This window comes from Amblyomma mixtum, chromosome 2, assembly GCF_055824585.1.
Source record: "Amblyomma mixtum isolate Tamu chromosome 2, ASM5582458v1, whole genome shotgun sequence".
In the NCBI taxonomy this organism is placed as follows: Eukaryota; Metazoa; Arthropoda; class Arachnida; order Ixodida; family Ixodidae; genus Amblyomma; species Amblyomma mixtum.
The window spans coordinates 265502246-265520996 of NC_143013.1; the positions used below are offsets into that span (position 1 = coordinate 265502246).

Genomic DNA, 18751 nt, shown 5'->3' on the forward strand with positions numbered 1-18751 from the left:
TACGTTGCAAGTAATGCTGATTTTCTTTTTTTCCGCCCGCGCATCCGTGTATGATAACAAAAATCCCGAAAGCGCTTAGGGCCGCAGCCGGCAACATTCTTTTCGTTCACTTTTTATTGTCAAATAAACTACTACCACCACCAAGGTTCGAAAAACGAAAAGGAAACACTGGCTGCGAAACTTCCACTGGAGACTGCGGGACATAGCTGGCAAGAGCTAATAAGTACTCATTACAATCGCGTCGGGTTTCTCCCTACTGTGGCCTTAGCATAGCATTTCCATCCATTCATTGGAACTGCATTTTGTTGCCACACGAGGCAACGTTCCTGCTTTTGTGATATCGTTTTGTGATATCGGCGAGTGTGTAGTCTCAGCAGCCGTGCTCCGCTGTAAATAAAGTTTTATTTTTTATTCTGGTTCTTAGTGCGAACTTTTTTTTGGTAATGAGCAACTAAATATAATGTACATACCTGAATAGAGCTAATCTCGCTCTGCCAGTGACGACGACCCCTCTCCGCGATAGGTCTAACGATTCCGCAGGTTTCGTGTGTGCAATTTCCGCAACCGTCGAACGCGAATTCACGTTTTGGGGAATGCAAATGGCCAACAAATGAAGTTTTCACAACGGTGACCTAATATCGACTATTTTCACAGTGCAGGATGCACATACAATGAAAGGAAAGCTCTGGTCGGACCCAGACTGCCGCGCTCTTGGGCAGCCAGCAGCAGTCACCGGCGTCGCTTGTGGATTAGGAATAAGGACGTTTTATTTCGCCATCGAACGTACTTCAGGATAAAGCGATTCAAAATTGAATATCACGTCGGAGAAAGCAGGGACAATTAGAAGCGTCGGTCCTACGCGATGTCAGCAATCCGGCCACCGAATGTTTCCGAGGCGCGCGATCACATCGGTGGTTTCTACAAAGTTGTCGCGCTGCATAAACAAGCAAAGGAACAACAGGTACACAAATAGGATTAATAAAACAAAAGCGTAGCTCTCGTTTTACCTCACGCGAACAAACATAGCTGTTTGCATACAGCGCTGTAAAAAGGAGTACTGGTGTGCAGTCGCCCTGTGTTATTGGCGGAGCGAAGGGATGGCGACGTCAGTGCGGGCCGTGTTCGTGACTCGAAGGCATTCCAAAATCTCGAATGCCTTCGCGGAGCTCCATTGACTTGATAGTATGTCAGCCAAATGCCATTGAATAGTTCGTGCAGCTGCACAAGGCGACATCCGACTCGAATGACACTCGGTTGGAAGGTATTTGAAACGCCCGTGTAGCAGAGATATTGCTAATCTCAGGCTCGTGATGCTTTCTTAGATAACAGCATGCGATCAGACGCGAAAGCAATTACATCTGCTATGACATATTTTTCAAGTATTTGCGAAAACAAACTAATTTTCACAATGTGCTGCAGCACCGATCGTCACTACCTGCAACACCCATCGTCACTATCATCATTTCCAAATAGCACCTCTTTTTGCCATGTGACAACGCAATGAAAGTGCCATTCGTTCATGGGGAGTGCGCTTCGTGAAAGTATCACTAAAGTTGCCGTGTGACAGGGGTATAAATCCCTCCACGCACGCGCACAAACACATTCAAACACGGAAAATGGTACGGTTTCAAAAATATCTTTGCCGTGTACGATCATACACGGTAAACCATTTTTGAAAAGTCACTAAATTGCGTTTGAAAACTATCAAAATGTAGCAGTTACAACTCAAACATGATGCCACTTCATTTTCAGAAATTATAACTTTTTATCGTCACGTGTATACAAGTACGCTGGACGAAGTTCCTACGGTAAACTCAGATTTCTGGATTTCCTGCAGCGCATACAGACCCCCCACCCCGGCGGCGCAACATGTAGGCTCTCAGCCCTGATTTCTCTTCACTGCTGCCGAAAAAAAAAAAAATCGACTACACGTCTTTCCGGGTGGACGGTCGCTTTTAGATAATGGGACTCTGTCAGCTAGGGGGATAGGGGAAATGAACAATAACGCCCCTGCACACTGCTTTGTTTTCTTTCTCCACATGGACTCAACAAACGCACTCGCGCAAGGCCTCGCGTATTTGTGTGTGTGTAGCTATTTTCGTCTTGTTATATGTCCGCAGCTGTATCCATGAGCAGGCAGGGAAAAAAAAAAGCTGCTGTGTTGGTACTATCATGTCAGCAGTTCGGATACTCGAGCCAGTACTAACGGCTTACTGTATTGCATTATGCCAAGTTTTCGATTAGCGTACCCTCCTAGCGGCCGCCAGGCGGAGCACGTTTTATGTTAGTGGTCCAACAGCGATACCAGACACTCACAGAGAAAAAGACGACGTACAAGGAGGCTCCTGTGTGTCTCATCTTATTCTGTGTCAGTGTCTGGCAGGGCTGCTGTCCACTCAATCCCTATGTATCAACTCCAAGTAGCCCAATCTGCCGTTCTTCAGAAACGCGTTTGCAGGGTTGCCTGAACACCCTTGAATGTTTTCTGCGAAAATGCATTTATAATTGTGGGTGCAGGTGGTCTCCAGAGCAGTAACGGGCAGTGCTGGCTTCAATAGGCAGAAATGAAAGGGGTGAGTCATCTGTGGACACGCCTTCCCCGGTGCACTTTACAAGGCTACGCTGGCGAACCTGACCGCGTCTTGTCGCTCGAGTCTGTTGACTGTCAGGACCACGCATGTAACTGCGAGCGCATAAAGGCTACTGGCAGTGTACGTTCCCCCCACCCCCCGCAGTTGTTGACAGAGCAAGCGTCGTTCCTGGAAAGAAACGCGCAACGCACCGCTTCACCACGACGGTGAGAGCAAGGGTTGGGTGCCGCGCTAAAGATTTTTATTATTGTGAGGTGCAAGCCACTCGCCGCCTGGAACAGCCAAACTCATAAGTGGCCTGGCAACCCTGACTGGCTCCGTGCGTTCCCTCTCGGAGTGCCGAGGCGGGGAGAGAGCCTTCAGCCGCGAGCGGAGACGCCGAGCCGAGGCGGGGAGAGAGCCTTCAGCCGCGAGCGGAGACGCCGCCGTCTGTATTTCAAGCCTTTGTTTGTAACTGTTGTTCGACGGTAGAATAAATGCATCCGTGCTCACATTATAAACCCCACTGCGCCCAGGGCGGGTGCGCCCTGACAAGTTGTACCCACTCCCCGCAGCAGAGGCACACAGGTCTGTCTCCTCTTTCTAGCCTGGCCTTGGCTGCAGAAGAACCTTGGATTGGAACGGCCGCATGTCAATCGCCTTCGCAGCTTCGCAGAACTGTGAAACCCCCTCCCTATTGTAAGCAGCGTGACGTCAAAAAGTTGTGGCCCGGTTGGCAGAACTGACAACTTTTGGTTCTGAGCCGGTGTTGTTGGTCCCGAGGGCTCCTTCGCCGCCTTTTTACCCCGATTCGAGACGCCTCGCCGGCCCTCACAGGATAGAAGAGGGGAAACGCTTGCGCTGAATGACTTAGGCCGGGTGGCAGGAGCGCGCTCCGGGCGCCAGTGAATCCGGCCGGTGCCTCATAATAGACCTCTCCCTGATGTAAACAGTGTGACGTCAAAAAGGTGTGCCCCGATGGGCAAAATCGTCGAATTTCGGTTCTGAACCGGTTTTTCAGGTGCCGAGCACTCCCCCACCAGCTTTGTTCCCTGATTCGAAACGCCTGGCAGCCTTCTTCTCCCAGTGTGAGCCTTCTCGGTACGGCGCATGTTTTGCCCTTCGGACCAGAAGCACGTGCGTTGATGACGTGTGTCTTGAAGGAAGCCAGTTTTCTTTGCACGTGTTGGCCTGCCTGCAAATCTGTATGCGCAGTCGCGTTTTTTTTCTTTTTCAGGTGAGAAAAATGTAGAGCCTAAGATGTGTGTCCCAGAAAATAGTGAAAACATTTTTTTTTTCTGTCAACTTGAAGGAGCGAAAATTGCTAATTGATCACGTGCACTCAGTGGAGCAGGTTGTCAATGAAAACTACCTCCATGGGGAAGTGACAGAAAGTGTGTGTCCTAAGTGAATCAACTTGAAATTCGAGGCCAATACAATGGGGTTTTGTTACGTTTTGCGCTAATAATAATAAACACAATCTTTATGCGAACATAAAGTGCCTCTAAACAGATATGCGAAGCTGAAGAGATTACCGCGCATGCGGGAACACTTTATTTGCAGAGCCATCGCTATATGTGCTCATTCATGTGCAAGCAAACATTTTGACTTAGAAGTTACATTCAGCCAGAGCAATGCCTACTCCCGTAATATCTTAGAATGTCATGAAATATTGAGGAAAATAGATGTGTGTGTAAATGATGGCAGATTTTTTTCACGTTTCATGACCATGCACACAAAAGCAACCGCTGTGGCAAATGCTATTTCAAGGCCGGAATGCGAAGACAATGCAAGCATGCTGCTGCTGTATGCTTTTTTGTAAACAAGCATGAGGAACCGTCCTGAGCAAGAGGCTGAAGCGTTCGTCAGATCTGGTAAAATGTAGAGTTCCGGACCCTTCCAATTAGGGTTTTTTCATAACCACGCTAATGAAAATCTGGTCGTAAATGTTTATCAGGTAGACGAGCACCATTTTGAAAATATTTATGGTCTTTCTTCTAATTTGTGAATACGGATCGACACTAACGTCATATTATGTTCCCCGCTTTGTAAACCAGGTCAAAAAGAATTCGCGATGTAAAACCTGCTTCCCACATAACCTTGCTGAATTATCCCGAAGTCCTTGATGGTTTTGCTGAGAGGGCTTCGAAATCTGCTGAAAAATAGCTCTTAGACAAAATGTTTTCACCAATGTCATCCACAGACCACCCAGCCAAAGGACTTCATACCGGTTTCCAATAAATTTCACCAGAAGCTCTCGGCCCCTCGTGTTCACGGAACTATCCTGAGTAGTAGTAGTAAGTGGCTTTTATTGTAAATGAAAAAGAAGGTAAAAGGATTCTTGCCAGCGCCGGCATCTGCTATCATGTCTAGAAGCACCTGAGCTGGGGCTGGGGGATGGAAATGGAAAGCGAGATGACAGTGAAGGGGAAAACAAAGGGTAGAGAGAGAGGGAAAACCTTCCCTCCTGCTTGTATTTCCACTACGCGAGGCGATACAGCCAGTGGGAAGGACCGCGAAAGTTGCCGGCGACCTGACACGTGAGGCGCGCACTTCGGGAGAGGGCGACCGCGCTCTCTCTCTCTCACACACACATACACTACGCTCGCCCGCTCCGCAAGCTCCCCTCTCACTCGCATACACCAAGCTGCCCCGCACGCCCGCAGCACAATTTTCTCCATTCTTGACCGGAGCGGAATTCCAGCCACGACTAACAATGAGGGACACCACCGCTTTTGAGCACCCGCGAGCAGATTGGCACTTGCGCTGGCACGTGGCAAGTGCCAGCGGTGCGAGCAGCAAGCCCACCATAGCAGACTTCCATATTTATGCAACTCACCTACTCCTATCTAGACACTACACGCGCAATCGTGCAGCGCCATGCGCAGCAAATGTCGCTGTACTATTGTGGAGCAGCTCTTCCGGAAACCGCCATTTACAAGAGCTAGTTTTGAATCATAATACCCTGTAGCCGAGACTGACAACTGATTGCATTCCTAACGATTTCGGTATCCGTGGTTTGCACACCGCTGAGGGAAAGTACTGGTATTTCATGCAGTGCAAACAATGGCAAGAGATGCTGGCATTGTTTTTGCTGCATTGCGCGCATGCATATCACCAGCTACGCTCCCATATACCTTTCAAGAATGTTATCCGTGCATTCTTTTTTTCTTGCAGTGTGTGATTGACATATAATTTTGGGGGCATGCTTTGCCACTACAATGCTAGTGAAATCGCACTGTCCACACATGCACTTCGCCACTGGTAGAGGCAGAAGCAGAAGGCTTCATTCACTTCCATTGATGTGCATTTTCAAAAGACAAACGCATGTTCCTTATAAAAACAGGACCATTTTATTGCAACATCTGCTAAGCACGTTCAGATGCCTTGCACAACTCCCCCACACATCATGGTGGCAGCCTGCAAGCAAACAAGACCATACCAATGTCATATGTGAGTCTATTTTCAGGAAGTGACAGGAAATGTCAGTGCTCAAAAGTGGGTATTAGCTTGTTCTTTACTGCTCAACCATTGCAGTTACTTTCCATTGACTTAGTGTTTCAGTAACACACAAACACATATGCTTACCTCCCGTCATACAAAAATGTGAGGGCAGTAACGGAAAAGGAAAGAAAATATGTGCATAAACATAGCAAGTGGACTGAAAAGTCCTTACATACATCTAAGTAATTTGCTGCCACTGTAACAATGAGAGCAGATATGTTAGGATAAAAGCCTGCTGAGCACGATAGAAACATATTCTGCTTACGCCATACAGGGTGATACAAAGCTGCTGGAACAATGATACACTGCTTGTTTTGATGTCACCAGCAGTTCACGAAGAAAAAGCTTACCAGCAGAAGGCTGTATCCATTACACACAAGCAGAAAAATGTGAGCTGTGAGGTTGAATATCCCTTGAAAGTGTATATTGATACTGTGCTTCCAAGGAAAGTGAACGCCACAAGCGGGCTAGTAGCAAAAGAAAAGACGCAGCTATAGAACAGAAGAAAGGAGCAGGCATAAGAAGTACAGCATGTCCAACTAAGCTATACTTGGGAAAAAGAAACAACTCAACAGTGCCGTTGCAAGCCCCACATTTTTGAAAATATAAAGCGGAAAGAAATGAAAACACACTGTTTCATGTTTCATATAGCAGGGATCTCAACGGTTACATTTGAAAATCAATTACAAGCATATTTAGAGTGCATTCATCCACAAATGTGCTTCAGCGCCTTTTCAGCTAAGGAAAACACCCAACTCAAGGAGGGCTGTGTAGCTTTCAAGCATTTGTATGAAACAAGTGATAAGTTTATAGCAAAAATACCCTCTATAATGATTTTACCTCACATATACTCACCTACGAGGCCATAACAGGAGGGCGGAAAGAAAAACTATATTGTTGCAAAAGAGCAAACGACTAGGCGCCTTACGAAATGTCACAGTGCCGTGACACTGGTAATCTTGCACACGCGTTCATGAAAAACCGCACTCGATAACACACACTACGAGGTAGCTCACGCACGCGACACAGGTACAGTTGGGACTTCAATGCAGATTCTAATAACAAAATTGCGGTCCGAATGGCTCACCTGCGTTTGGCCCTGACATCAGCCATGCGCGTACGAAGCTTTGTCATCGTCGACCTTTTGCGCTGAAGGTATCGCCGCCGATTCCCCATTTGACACTTTTACACACAAAAAAACTGGCAAGATAACGTGATAAAAAACGGCGCTGCACACAAATACAAAAGCACAGTAAAAAAAAACACCAACAAGCAAAACAGCACGATACGCCGATGACAGCCTGCGGAGCAGCCGAAGAAGCGACCGAAAGGCAGGACAGGCTTCAGCGTAGTCAGTCGTCCGTACCGGTACAGAGTACCGGGGCGAGAGTTGCGGGCGTCACACACACAGGGGAGGCGCTGCGCACACGTTTCAGTAAACCCCAATAGTTACTGTCTCGTACGTCTTGCTTCAAAATGTTTGACAGCGCCACTGTCGTTGACCGGCGGAACTCCATTGTTGAGTCAAAACGCCCGCGAGATTCAAATGCAGCAGCCCCGTCGACCAACAAACGGGGCGAGTGCGAGCTAACATGAGTCGTTTATCATACCCAAATTTACATCACTGGTAGTTTAAGACCAGCGACTTCAGTTCCTGTCAAAAAAGCCTGGAATATAACAGTGATCTTTCGCGCTGGATGTATTTTGCGGAGGTTACGGCGCACCAAAAAATAGCGCAATTGAATGGCGCAGTAATACCGTTCTGTTTGCAATAGCGAAATTCGGCCTTGAGCAGATCCTTGAATATTTCCTAAATATTTCGCGTGCAAAATTTGTTCCCTATACGACGTTTACTTGCTTCTAAAACTCAGATCAAAAAAGCGCAGTTTCTAGGCTACGACCAACTTTGAACAATGAAAACTAAAAAATTATGACATGTAGCTCAATGAAATTTTCAAGAATTAACAACATGGGTACTATCTACAATCCTGCTAAATATGTTTGTGATTTATGAACTGGACTAGGAGTTATTAATGCGCCATTCTTTTAAATTTCACACTTTTTTATGGCATCAGTTCTAAATAACCACCCAATATAACTCAATAAATTGCCTGTAAGGTCCTCGAGTCACACTTAATCTAAAAGCTGCAGAAGCAGTTTTCTTTTCGGAGCAGTAGTTTTCGTCAACAGCAAATCCAACGCAGGCAAGTCGAGCAAAAATATCGTTTTATGCCCCTCGCTCTTTTGCTCACTGCTATCATACTAACGTGAATAGCTTTTAGCGACACATACCATCGCAAAGAAGATACAATTATCTTTACAATGCGCTCAATATCATTTCTCTAGCGCAAACGGATGAGCCACACCGCTCACACAAACATGACGAAAAACGGCTGCTGACCGCCGCTAGCGTGGTACCGCCGCCTTAAGGAGGGAAGGTAAAATCAGCCGTGTCCACCCCCGCTTTGTCGGGCTGCTCAGGGGCAAGCGGGCGATGAGTTGGCGCCGCCGCCGCTCGCTGTCTCCTCCGATCCGCGGGAGAGCGCAGTTCGGTAGAAGCGCCGCTTTCAGAATCTCTGGCAAAGGGGATTAGCTGCTTTTGTTCACGGCGACGCAGTCTCCCGAGGCGCCCCCACACCAGCGTTCTTTGCGTCTTCTGCGAAAACCAGCGCCTTTGGTCAACGCAGCCCGATGGCGCCTGCCTGGCTCGCCTGTCACCTCTGGCTGGGCCTCAAATCACAACAGCGCCCATGTACTGTGCGTGTCAGTGCATGGTAAAGAGACCCAGGTGGTCGACATTACCCGGAACTCTGTACTACTCCATCCCTCATAGCCTGAGTCGTTTTGGGGCTCTGAACCCCATAAAAACACAAAAACAAATTTTCCGACTGGAGTGGCGAGTGTCCCTTCCCCTCGGAAGTTGCGCGGCGTTCCTTTCACCCCCAAAGTGCGCATTCGGGGATACTGCGGCAAGTAAGCCCTTGCACGTGTGCGCGCCTCTGTGTTTGTGCTTGGGTGTTTTTAGTGGCCGGTTGTCAGCGAAGCTGAGAACAACCAAGACAGCGGACGAGAAAACGACGAGCGGAGAGCAGTGTGTGTGCGGTTGCTCGACTGTGCGGATGCGCAAGCAAGATGGAGCGAGGTGTATGAAGCTGCGAGCGTGCATTTATCTTGTAAATAAGTTTTCGTTGTATATATAGTCATCTTTTGTTTTCAACGTACGCGTTCAACAGTTTTTCCAATCAATGTGTATGATGAGTGTGCACCGAGAGCGTGTAATGAAGCACAGAAGTGAATTTATCACACGTGTAATTACGCAATTCGCCCAGAAAAATCCGAGGCGCCTACAGTTGCTGTTCAAGGAAGACTGACTGAGTGACTGTAGTTGCGTGTTTGTGAACATATTGTGCTGTGTGCTGGTCATCAATCCGGGTGAGTCGAGAACCCGTATGCAGCAAGACTGAGCACTCTTCTCCACGAAGTGATATAGCATCTTTTTGCATTTTTATTAATTTTAGTTGTTTCTTCGTTGATAAACTCCAATGTACCTCTCCTAGCCGCGCTTTAATTTGCTGTTTGTAATTTTTTTTTCATGTGTGCATTTTGTTTAATTTTTATTTATATATAAATAAATAAATTTACTCCGCAAATAGCGCCTTTCTGCTACGAACATACCCCCCCCCCCCCCCCCCCCCCCCCGGGGCACCAACGGGGCCCCCCCCTGCAAAAAATTCTGCGGACGCCCTTGTAGTGTGTCATGCAAAGTGTTATTGCTCTGGAGGAGGTCCCTGAATTAGCACGTCCGCTGGAAACTTTCCTGCGAGCCGGAAAAAAAAAAGAAAAACGTCATATGGTATAGCAGCGTCTCTGGCACACCGTGCTCTTTAAGTTTTGTAAAAAGCTTTCTTCTTTCCATTTTTTTTTAATGCTCGACTGAATCATTTTCCGCTTCGCCGGTCTTAATGTCTTGCCTCTTCCTTTGGTCCTTGTTCTTTTCGCGCTACCTTTTACCATGAATCAAATTCAACTCGCCCAGATTTCCGCCTTACTACAATTAATACACGAATTTGGTTATTTTCATTTAGTCTTCACTTTCTGATCGACACTGAGACGGCTAGGTAAAAGACAACTTGTAGCTTCCTTTCAAGTAAAGAGCCTTTGCAGTTGTCAGATATAGCTAATACCTCCGGAAATACCTGAAATTTTTAAAACCACTACGGCAGTTTACTTCCGTACATGTCTAAAGCACTCCTCTCGATCTACTCTACTACTCGTCTTCCTTCTTTTCATTGTTTGTTCGTTCTCAATGTTCAACACGCATTGGCTCCTTTTGATTCCTAAGGCATCTGTGAATCTGTGTGGTGGGCCCCTAGTTTGGAGTAGGGGAAGTCTTTCCACAGGATACGATTGTGTTCTATCGTTTCCGTGTCCCGCTTCTGTGCACGACTCCACTGTTCCTGTCTCTCTACAGTGATTCTACGCTTGCAGTGACTCAATCTAGCAGGATTTCCCAGCGCCCCCTACACGCGAAGCCTAGAGGTTGGCGGTGAAAAACATATTTTAAAGATTTCTAGCTCCGCGGAGGAGGAGAGGGCGCACAATTCGCCCCTTTTGTTCCCCGGTCCGCTGCCCGCGCGCGCGCGCGCGCATAGCGAAGCGTGCCCGCGCTGATTCGCTTTTGTCTCGCCCGCCCCGCACACAAAGTTCTCGCCAAACACGGAGCCGCGCGCTGCGCTCCGCACGCTCGGCCTTTGGCGCCGCCGCGAGGGCTTCATTTAGTCGTCGCCCTGGGTTCTGTCTCTCTTTTAGCGGCCCTCCTTTTGTCTCCCCAGCGCCGTCTGGTGCCTAGGAGACGCCCGTTGTTGCATCCGCTGCTGCTTTACGTAAGAAAGGAGGGGAAGGGTGTTCTGTGGATGACCCTCCCTCTCCACCCCTTCGTCTCCATCGCCCGCACCATTCATCCCTCTAGGCAACACCTGAATCTGCCACCTGACCCCCCCCCCCCCCCCCCGCTCCCCCGCCGATCTTTTCTGGGCGGCGCCGCGGGACGGGACTTGCAAGAATGAACACGTTCGCCGTGTGTTGTGCGTGCCGCGACGGTCGCCTAGCCGCTCCTGAAAGGAACTGGCGACGTGTGTGCTCGACGTTGGCTCGGGGTCTCTTCTGGGGTCTCCTCCTTCTCTGGTCGTTTTTCTGAGCTCCGCGGTTCTTCGTCGGCGTTCGCTTGTCTTCTCCTAGCTCGCCTTCCTCCCCATTCTCTCCTCTCCTTGCCACCCCTCTCTACCTCCTCCTCTTCTATTTTCACCCTGACGTGCACCCACTTTTCCGAAGGCAAAGTTTTGGCGCACGCCAAACTTCGATGATGAACGGCGACGATGAGCCAGTACTGTGCGGGAAACTTAGCTTAATTTCCGATTATGTTTCGCGTTTTGGCGCTGCTGGTGATCGAAGCGAGATGTGTGCGACGAGGATCGTTTGAGTTGACCCTTTTTTCTTTTTTTTTTTTCGTCGCTTGAATGAGCGTTAGCCCCGTGCGCTGGTCCATCCTTTTTTGATCAGGTCACATGATGTGACGTCGCGTTCTGTTCCCGCCCCTTTCGTTTTTTTTTTTCTTGTTTCTCGTTACCCTTGTGAGTGCGCGCATGCGTGCTTCGAGAGATGTCTCGATTTCGGTCGGTTCGTTTGAGGCTAATTGGGACGAGCCGGACATATACCTACGGCACGCCCGAGCAGGTTACACGGTACTCAGAAAAGAACCTTCTTCAGCCGAACCGCAGTGTCGGTTTCCGGCCTCAGAACAGAAGCAGCCAAGAGCCTGGCGGCGCTTGCAAGGATCCACCCGGATAGCTCCCTCCCTCTATCTGCATGTAGGAGGGGTGGCATAAAAGTCTGTAAACTGCCGCTTGTTTTTGTGCTGCGCGACAGTCTCGAAGTGTCACTGTTTTCCAACGTTGCAAACGTCCACCACCGTAGACCTTTTTGTTGGCGTCCTCGCCTTTGCGTGAACTCATTGTCACTTGTGTAGTGTACCTGATTGTCCGCACTAAATTATTTTCCAGGTATCCGTACCCTTTAGGAACTGCGTCGCCACATTTTTTCGTTTTTGTGTCGATTTGTGCCAGCAACGTGTGCATTTTACGGGTAGGCGGTGGGTACATGAAGCAGTCTTAGAAGCAATCTACTACTACTACTACTACTACTACTACTACTACTACTACTACTACTACTACTACTACTACTACTACTACTAATACTACTACTAATACTACTACTACTACTACTACTACTACTACTATTGTTACAATCTTTTGCGTTGCGCACGCTGCTATATAAAGATGGGACTGGTGGCACCATAGTCTGAGACAGCTCAAGAACGAAGCTTTTCCCTGACAAAGCAACCCTTTCCAGTTAATGGCGTCTGACGATTCTCATGAGCCTGCTAGCGTGACAATGTAGGGAGTGGCGGATGAAAGATGATAGTCACCTCTCTCCACGCTGGGGGACAATCCCCTTCCCCAGCGAGAATCGGCCGACGCCATTGGCTGGAAGGGGGTCCTCTGACGGGCAAAAGCCGCTTCGTTCTTGAGTTGTATCCGACTGTAGCTTATTCATCGAACCTGTGCTATTAATGGTCGTTGCAGTACATCAGCAACACAGCGTCGCGCTGCTTACGTACAGTGTTCGTCTTGCTAGGCCGGGAAGAACTTCTCAAACCACGCAGTGCACTCTCCAGAGAGACGAAAATATATAGAACCGCAGCTATAGCTTCATCGCATCCTCAGCCTTGTCGTTCTAATGGGCGATTACGGTTGATAAAAGGGGTCACAGAAATGGAGAAGCATGCGTTTGATCCATAGCGTGGCGTTTTCAGATATAGTGTTGTGGAATTCATTTTTGCGAGACGCCGTAGTGGAGGGCTCCGGAAATTTCGACCCCAGGTGGTCGAAAGTGGTCGAAATTTCCAGAGCCCTTCACTACGGAGTCTCTCACAGCCTGAGTTGCTTTGGGACGTTAAACCCCCATAAACCAAACCATCTTGCGAGCTTACGTTTAGCCGCTTACTGCTAGGGCGCGTCTTTGAAATCTTGATTCGTGAATCATTCGTGTGGTTCTTCTCCGGCTCTCCGCGGTTTATACACTTCTTAAGAACAGTGAATGAATGAAACGCTGTTATTGCTTAAAGAGGTCTTGGCGAGTTTAGTCGGTGGAGCGCCTAGTCCAGGGCCCCTGCAGCTGCTGCGGTGATACAGGCCCGGTCGCTGAGTCTACGCTGATGTTCCAGATGATCGCTATAGACGACGCTGCCTCCCACTGCTCCATTGTAGCGTTTAGTATGTGATGAGCCTGAGGGGCTGCCGTTATGTGTTGGCATTGCCATGTTTCGGGGTTCATGTGCGCTGCTCTGTTCCTTGAAAGTAACCTAAATATAACACGCGGTTTCTTACAAAGAAGAGAACAGCGCATATGTACTCCGAAACGCGTGTCACTTTTCCAAGCAGCGTTTCTTTTTTTCTGTCGCCCAATAATCCGCTTCTTTTCACGAGTCCCTATATAGCGTTGGCCTCCGAGGAAGTTGTTTTGGTTCTCCTCTCGTTACGTTCGGTCAGGTTAGCGCAGCTGATGCCAAGGCACTCGCTCATGTTCTGGGAAGTTAAGGAAATGTTTACTTACTATAACGACCTTGGAGATAGTAGTTCTGGCTCCGCTTGCAAAGCGTAATAGGCCACGAGCACCTGCGTTTCATTAGTATAATTCTTGCCAGGAGATTGCCTTATTAAGAAGCAAACTCTCCTTACTCTGCGGCGCTTCTTGTTTCTTTCCCTTCCTTCTTTCACTCCCCCCCCCCCCCCCCCCCTTGAAGCGAAACGCGAATCACATCCTTGTGCTGTGCGATGTCAGCGCACGTTAAAGGACCCCAGGTGTTCTAAATTAATCCGGAGCCCTCCACTACTGTATCCCACATAGCTCATGTGCGGCATCGGGACGTTAAACCCCATAATGTACCATTTCATTCCTTCCTTCAAGGCGTGGTTCAGGCGTCCACCTTGAGTGTCAGAGCTACTTCAGCGCTCTTATTTTCCTCGTCACCAGTTTCTCGGATTCTAATAAGCGTCAGTTTCTTAATTTATTTGTGCACGAATTAAGTCTCCTGGGTGTGAAATGTATATTTCGGGTCCATTTTTAGCTTATTCCGGCTCAGTTGTTCTGGCGTGGACGTTTGTAAAGCACAGCGTTGGCAGTCACAATGTGTGCACTCGTGCACTGCATGCTTAGGCAGGTACCGAATGCCGAGTGGACAGTAGTCATAGTCAAGGCAGTAGTCAGAGAGTAGTCAGTAGACGGAGACATAGTAACCGGGGCGTGTACCGGATTATCGTACGTGTGCCGGCTGCGCATACGCCAGTTGGACGGCCGGTTGGGACCACTTCGCTTGCGCAGCAGTCGTATACGGTAATCCGACATACATCTCCGCTCTAGTGTTTGAGAAACCGACTTAAAAGCTATAACATTTCGCGGCCATAAATACCTGTAATGTGCGTATAGTGTATTTCGTTGTGACACTGACGGCGTTTAGTCACGCTTTCGTTTCGTCGGATATACCACTCAGGAATGAAGGGTGCAAATGCCCCTGATAGGAGGACCTCCAGCCAGTGGTGTCGACCGCGATCAATCCCATTGGACATGCTATAGTCGGATACAATTCAAGAACGAAGCGGATTTTCCCCGACAAAGGAACCCCTTCTAGCCAGTGGCGTCGGCCGATTTTCATGAGCCTACTAGCGTGACAATGCATGGAGCGGCGTGACAATGCAAGCAGTGGACTGTCCCCGACCATAGAGTAAGGGGACTATCAACTTTCATCTACCACTCCCTGCATTGTCATGGTAGCAGAGTCGTGAGTATCGGCCGACGCCGTTGGCTGGAAAGGGGGTCCTTTGACGGCGAAAAGCCGCTTCGTTCCTGAGCTGTATTCGACTATAGCGTTATGTTGCCGAGGGTGGCAGATGGAAGGGGTTAACCACGGATTAATCAAATTAACCACGGCGCCATGAGAATCGCTCGACGCCATTGGCTGGACCTCCTTTGAGAGGCATCTGCCGCTTCGTTATTGAGTTGGTCTTCATAGGTTTTCTAGCTTGAGTGCATGCATACATAGAAGCACACCCTGGCTGTATACCACGCGTTTTATGACTCGCCTGATACTCAACGTTGATGTGTGAAAAGCTTTACGCTCCTTCGTCACTTTATTTTTGTTTATTTACATCGAAATTTGGCTGTCAGATTTATAATGCACGCGGTCGAATCGTTTAAGCTGTTATTGTGACACCGTTCGTATCACCGAGGCCCCACCGTTCCCTCGTTCATGGGCTGCAGTCACCGTGTTCGCGAAATTCTGAGGGGAGCGGAGGCGGAGGCCATCGTTTAGAATTTACAACGGTGTCTCTATTGAAGTATTGTTTTTTTCTGCCTGCAACACCCCGCAGCGGTCTCCTACATCACGTTGCGGATGGGAGCGCGTTCGCAACCGAAGCGTTTCTCTTTGGCACGTAGCCGCGCCACCTATACACTCATCTCTCCCCTCGCCGCTTCCCTCTTCCTTAGTCTCCAAGGCTGTAGCACAGACAGTATACTATAGTCCATATAGCGCGGAACGAAGTGTCCTGGCCGGGGCGCCGGGCTGTAATATAGTCGCCCGCGAAACATCGTTTGCCCGAGCGTGCAGTATTTTCTAGATATAACTGTTCGTGAGGCCAGCTATCGTTCCCCACCTCCCACAACTTTAGCTCTCCCGACCTTGTTTACGACTGGCCTGGGAAAAAGCGGCGGGCGCGTGTGGCACAATCGCGGATTTCCCAGTCCCCGTCGCCTTCGCTCGAATCTTCGTAGCCCTCTGCTGCATGGTGGTACGGGTGGAATGGGGGGGGGGGGGGTACTCTTCGCTCTCTGTCCCCGTCGCTCCGCAAGTCTCTCTCTCTCTCTGCGCTTATTTATCTGTATCCGGCCGCGCTTGGCATGGTAGAACAGCGTGTTCCATAGCGCGCGCGAAACCGGCCAAGGCGCGCATTTAAACCTGTTCCTTCTAGCGCGTGCATAGCTGCAGCGGGCGACGAAGACTGCAAAAACACCGCGGGCTCGTTGTTACGGGCGGCGGATCTGGCTCCGCGAGTTATCTTTCTGTCCTCTTCTTCTTCGTTTTTACCCGCGCTGCTCCTCTTTCTTTTCTCTCTCTATCTTTGCGTGACCAGGAAATTCAAGCCCCGTAGAGGCGGTGTTTTATTAATAGCGATAGCTTCATTCCCTTCCCACGAATGTGTTCTTCGTGGTGCGGGCGTCGTCTCTCCTGTTTCTTTTTTTGTTGTTGTTTGGTTCATATACGTGGGCTTACTTGATGCGCTCAAGCAAAGACCTTCTTTTTTTCTGTTGTCTGTCTTCAATCTTTTATTGGTATTGCAGCCGTCGTTTGACGGAGGCGGATGGAGCCGCGGGTCCGGGAAGTCGTTATTGCGCCATTAATGAGTAACGATGGGAGCCGTGCGCGCTGTCCCATAGCTATAGGCGCCACAAATGGCCATTCAATACGCACGCGGGCGCACACACGGTGACTTGGTGTAACGTCGATGGCGCGTTGGGGGCTCTGTCGGGTGCGGTTTCACGTCGCCGAACGGATGGTCGTGCCGACGTTATTGCGCGCTCGGGAGCCTAGATTGTCCGGCCGTATCTGATGCCAGCGTGGCTGCCTTTTTCTCTGGGTTTTTATCGTGCCTATGTTAATTGCTGAGCTGTGCTGGTGTGCAATTAGCAAGTGGCGCACGTTGAAACGCAGGCTCAGGTACCGCGACCTCCTCGCGAGTTTCTACGCGTTTCGGTACTCGCATTTTATTTCCAAACGACGTGCGAGAGGTGGCGAGAAAAAGAAAGTTTCTGGTGTCACGCCTTACGTAGAAAGTGGGCCTGCACCGTGTCACACCTTTCGTATAGAAACACGGAGTACTGCATCCAAAAGTTTTGGAGACCGTATATGTTCGAAAAATTATGCGCGCATGTTTTTCCCGCAGAAGGAGAACGAAGTAGAAAAGGAAGGAGGGAAAGAGACACCCTCTCTGAGGGCTCCATTTTAGTTTCGACCACCCATGCACCGACATCGCACAGTAGTAGTACTAATAAACTTTGTTGTTTAATAAACTTTACTAAACAATACAGTTTCTTGTTGTTATATTAGTCGGATAGAATTCAAGAACGAGGCGGCTTTTCCCCGTCAAAGGACCCCCTTCCAGCCAATGGCGTCGGCCGAACCTCACGACCCTGCTAGCGTGACAGTGCTGGGAGAAGTCTATTCCCGACCATAGAGGGAGCTAGGGGACTATCCCCTCTCATATGCCACTCCCTTCACTGCCACGCTAGCAGGGTCGTGAGAATCGGCCGAAGCCATTGGCTGAAAGGGGGTCCTTTGACGGGGAAAAGCCGCTTCATTCTTGAGTTGCACCCGACTGTACTTCTGTGCGATGTCAGTGCATGTTTAAGAACACAGTACATGGTTTGAGCTGCGGCCATGTGCTGTCAAAGAACACGGAACGAAACACACTGATGGCGGATGGGAAAGGAGGGAGGGAGGAGAGGAAGCTCCGTAGTGGAATGCACTGAAAGAACACGGGCGCATTCGCATTTTGTCTCCATCAGCATGCGGTCACTGCGGCACGGGATTCGATCCCGCGACCTCGTACCCTGCTGCCGAATGACCCACTGAAGCACCGTAAGGCCACGTCGCTCCCTCTCCACCAGCCCCTTTCCATTGTTCGATGGCGAGGAGCAGTATAGCAGCAACAGCAACAGGCCAGTCCGGCTTTCTTAGACATCACTTTTACTTGTGAGGCAACTGTGGAATACTGTAGCGTAATGTTATAAACACATTGATGGGAATGGTCCATTCTTCCGGCGCTTATCAAACCTCGCTTGTAAAGTTGGTCCTTAGCTCGCACCGAGTATTGAATACTGCCATATAAAACCAGGGGGGTGCGTTTTGGGAAATAAATAGCGTAAAGCCGCAAGCGTACCGAGGGAGGATCGGCGGATATATCCATTTTTATTGTGCAATCATGTCCAACAATTTCGGACAAAAATTTTGAAAATTGGAAATTTGTAAGAGTCCTTTAGGGAAATGTTCAAGACAATAGTCCATTCTTCTGACGTGTAGCAAAATATCTCTCTTAAAATGTTTCCATCGATCGCATCGAACAGTCAAGACTCCCGCAGAAAAGCGATGGGGAACGCTTTTGACGGTAGTAAAAACGTTAATAGAAGAAAAAATGCTAGACTGCCGTCGGGTGATATATATTGATTATTATAGTCAAATCTTACGTTATAAAAAAAGTATACGCTCATAAAAGTCTTCCCGCTCAGAAATTCCTCTTGTCCAGAATTGTTGGGTATGTCCCTGGGTACTTGATTGCAAAAGGTTCTCAGCCGGGCCCTGCTCATTACGTATACTGCAGCTTGAACACACCGACCTTACGCGACATCATTCGTAACAAAACTGTTCCGTAAGGCGCATATAATGTTCGCGACGCCGCTTTGCGACGGCGGCACCAGCTCTGCAGCGGAGCGATCCTTCGTATCAGGTAACGCGCTACGGTCGAGGCCCCCCTCGAGGTTATATAGGTCGTCCCCAGTACAGAATG

At 49.1% G+C, this 18751-nt stretch overlaps 1 protein-coding gene and 1 long non-coding RNA gene across 12 annotated transcripts in view; one reads left to right on the forward strand and one right to left on the reverse strand.

The window, feature by feature from the left end:
• The window catches only part of LOC149363870 (uncharacterized), a 234178-nt gene that overhangs the window by 86612 nt on the left and 128815 nt on the right, over window positions 1–18751 (forward strand). The window lies entirely within an intron of this gene.
• On the reverse strand, window positions 5901–8125 carry LOC149363871 (uncharacterized). The gene is made up of 2 exons (XR_016289128.1): window positions 7162–8125; window positions 5901–5990 (listed from the first exon to the last, which is right to left on the reverse strand). It is a non-coding gene; the product is annotated as an uncharacterized LOC149363871 (long non-coding RNA).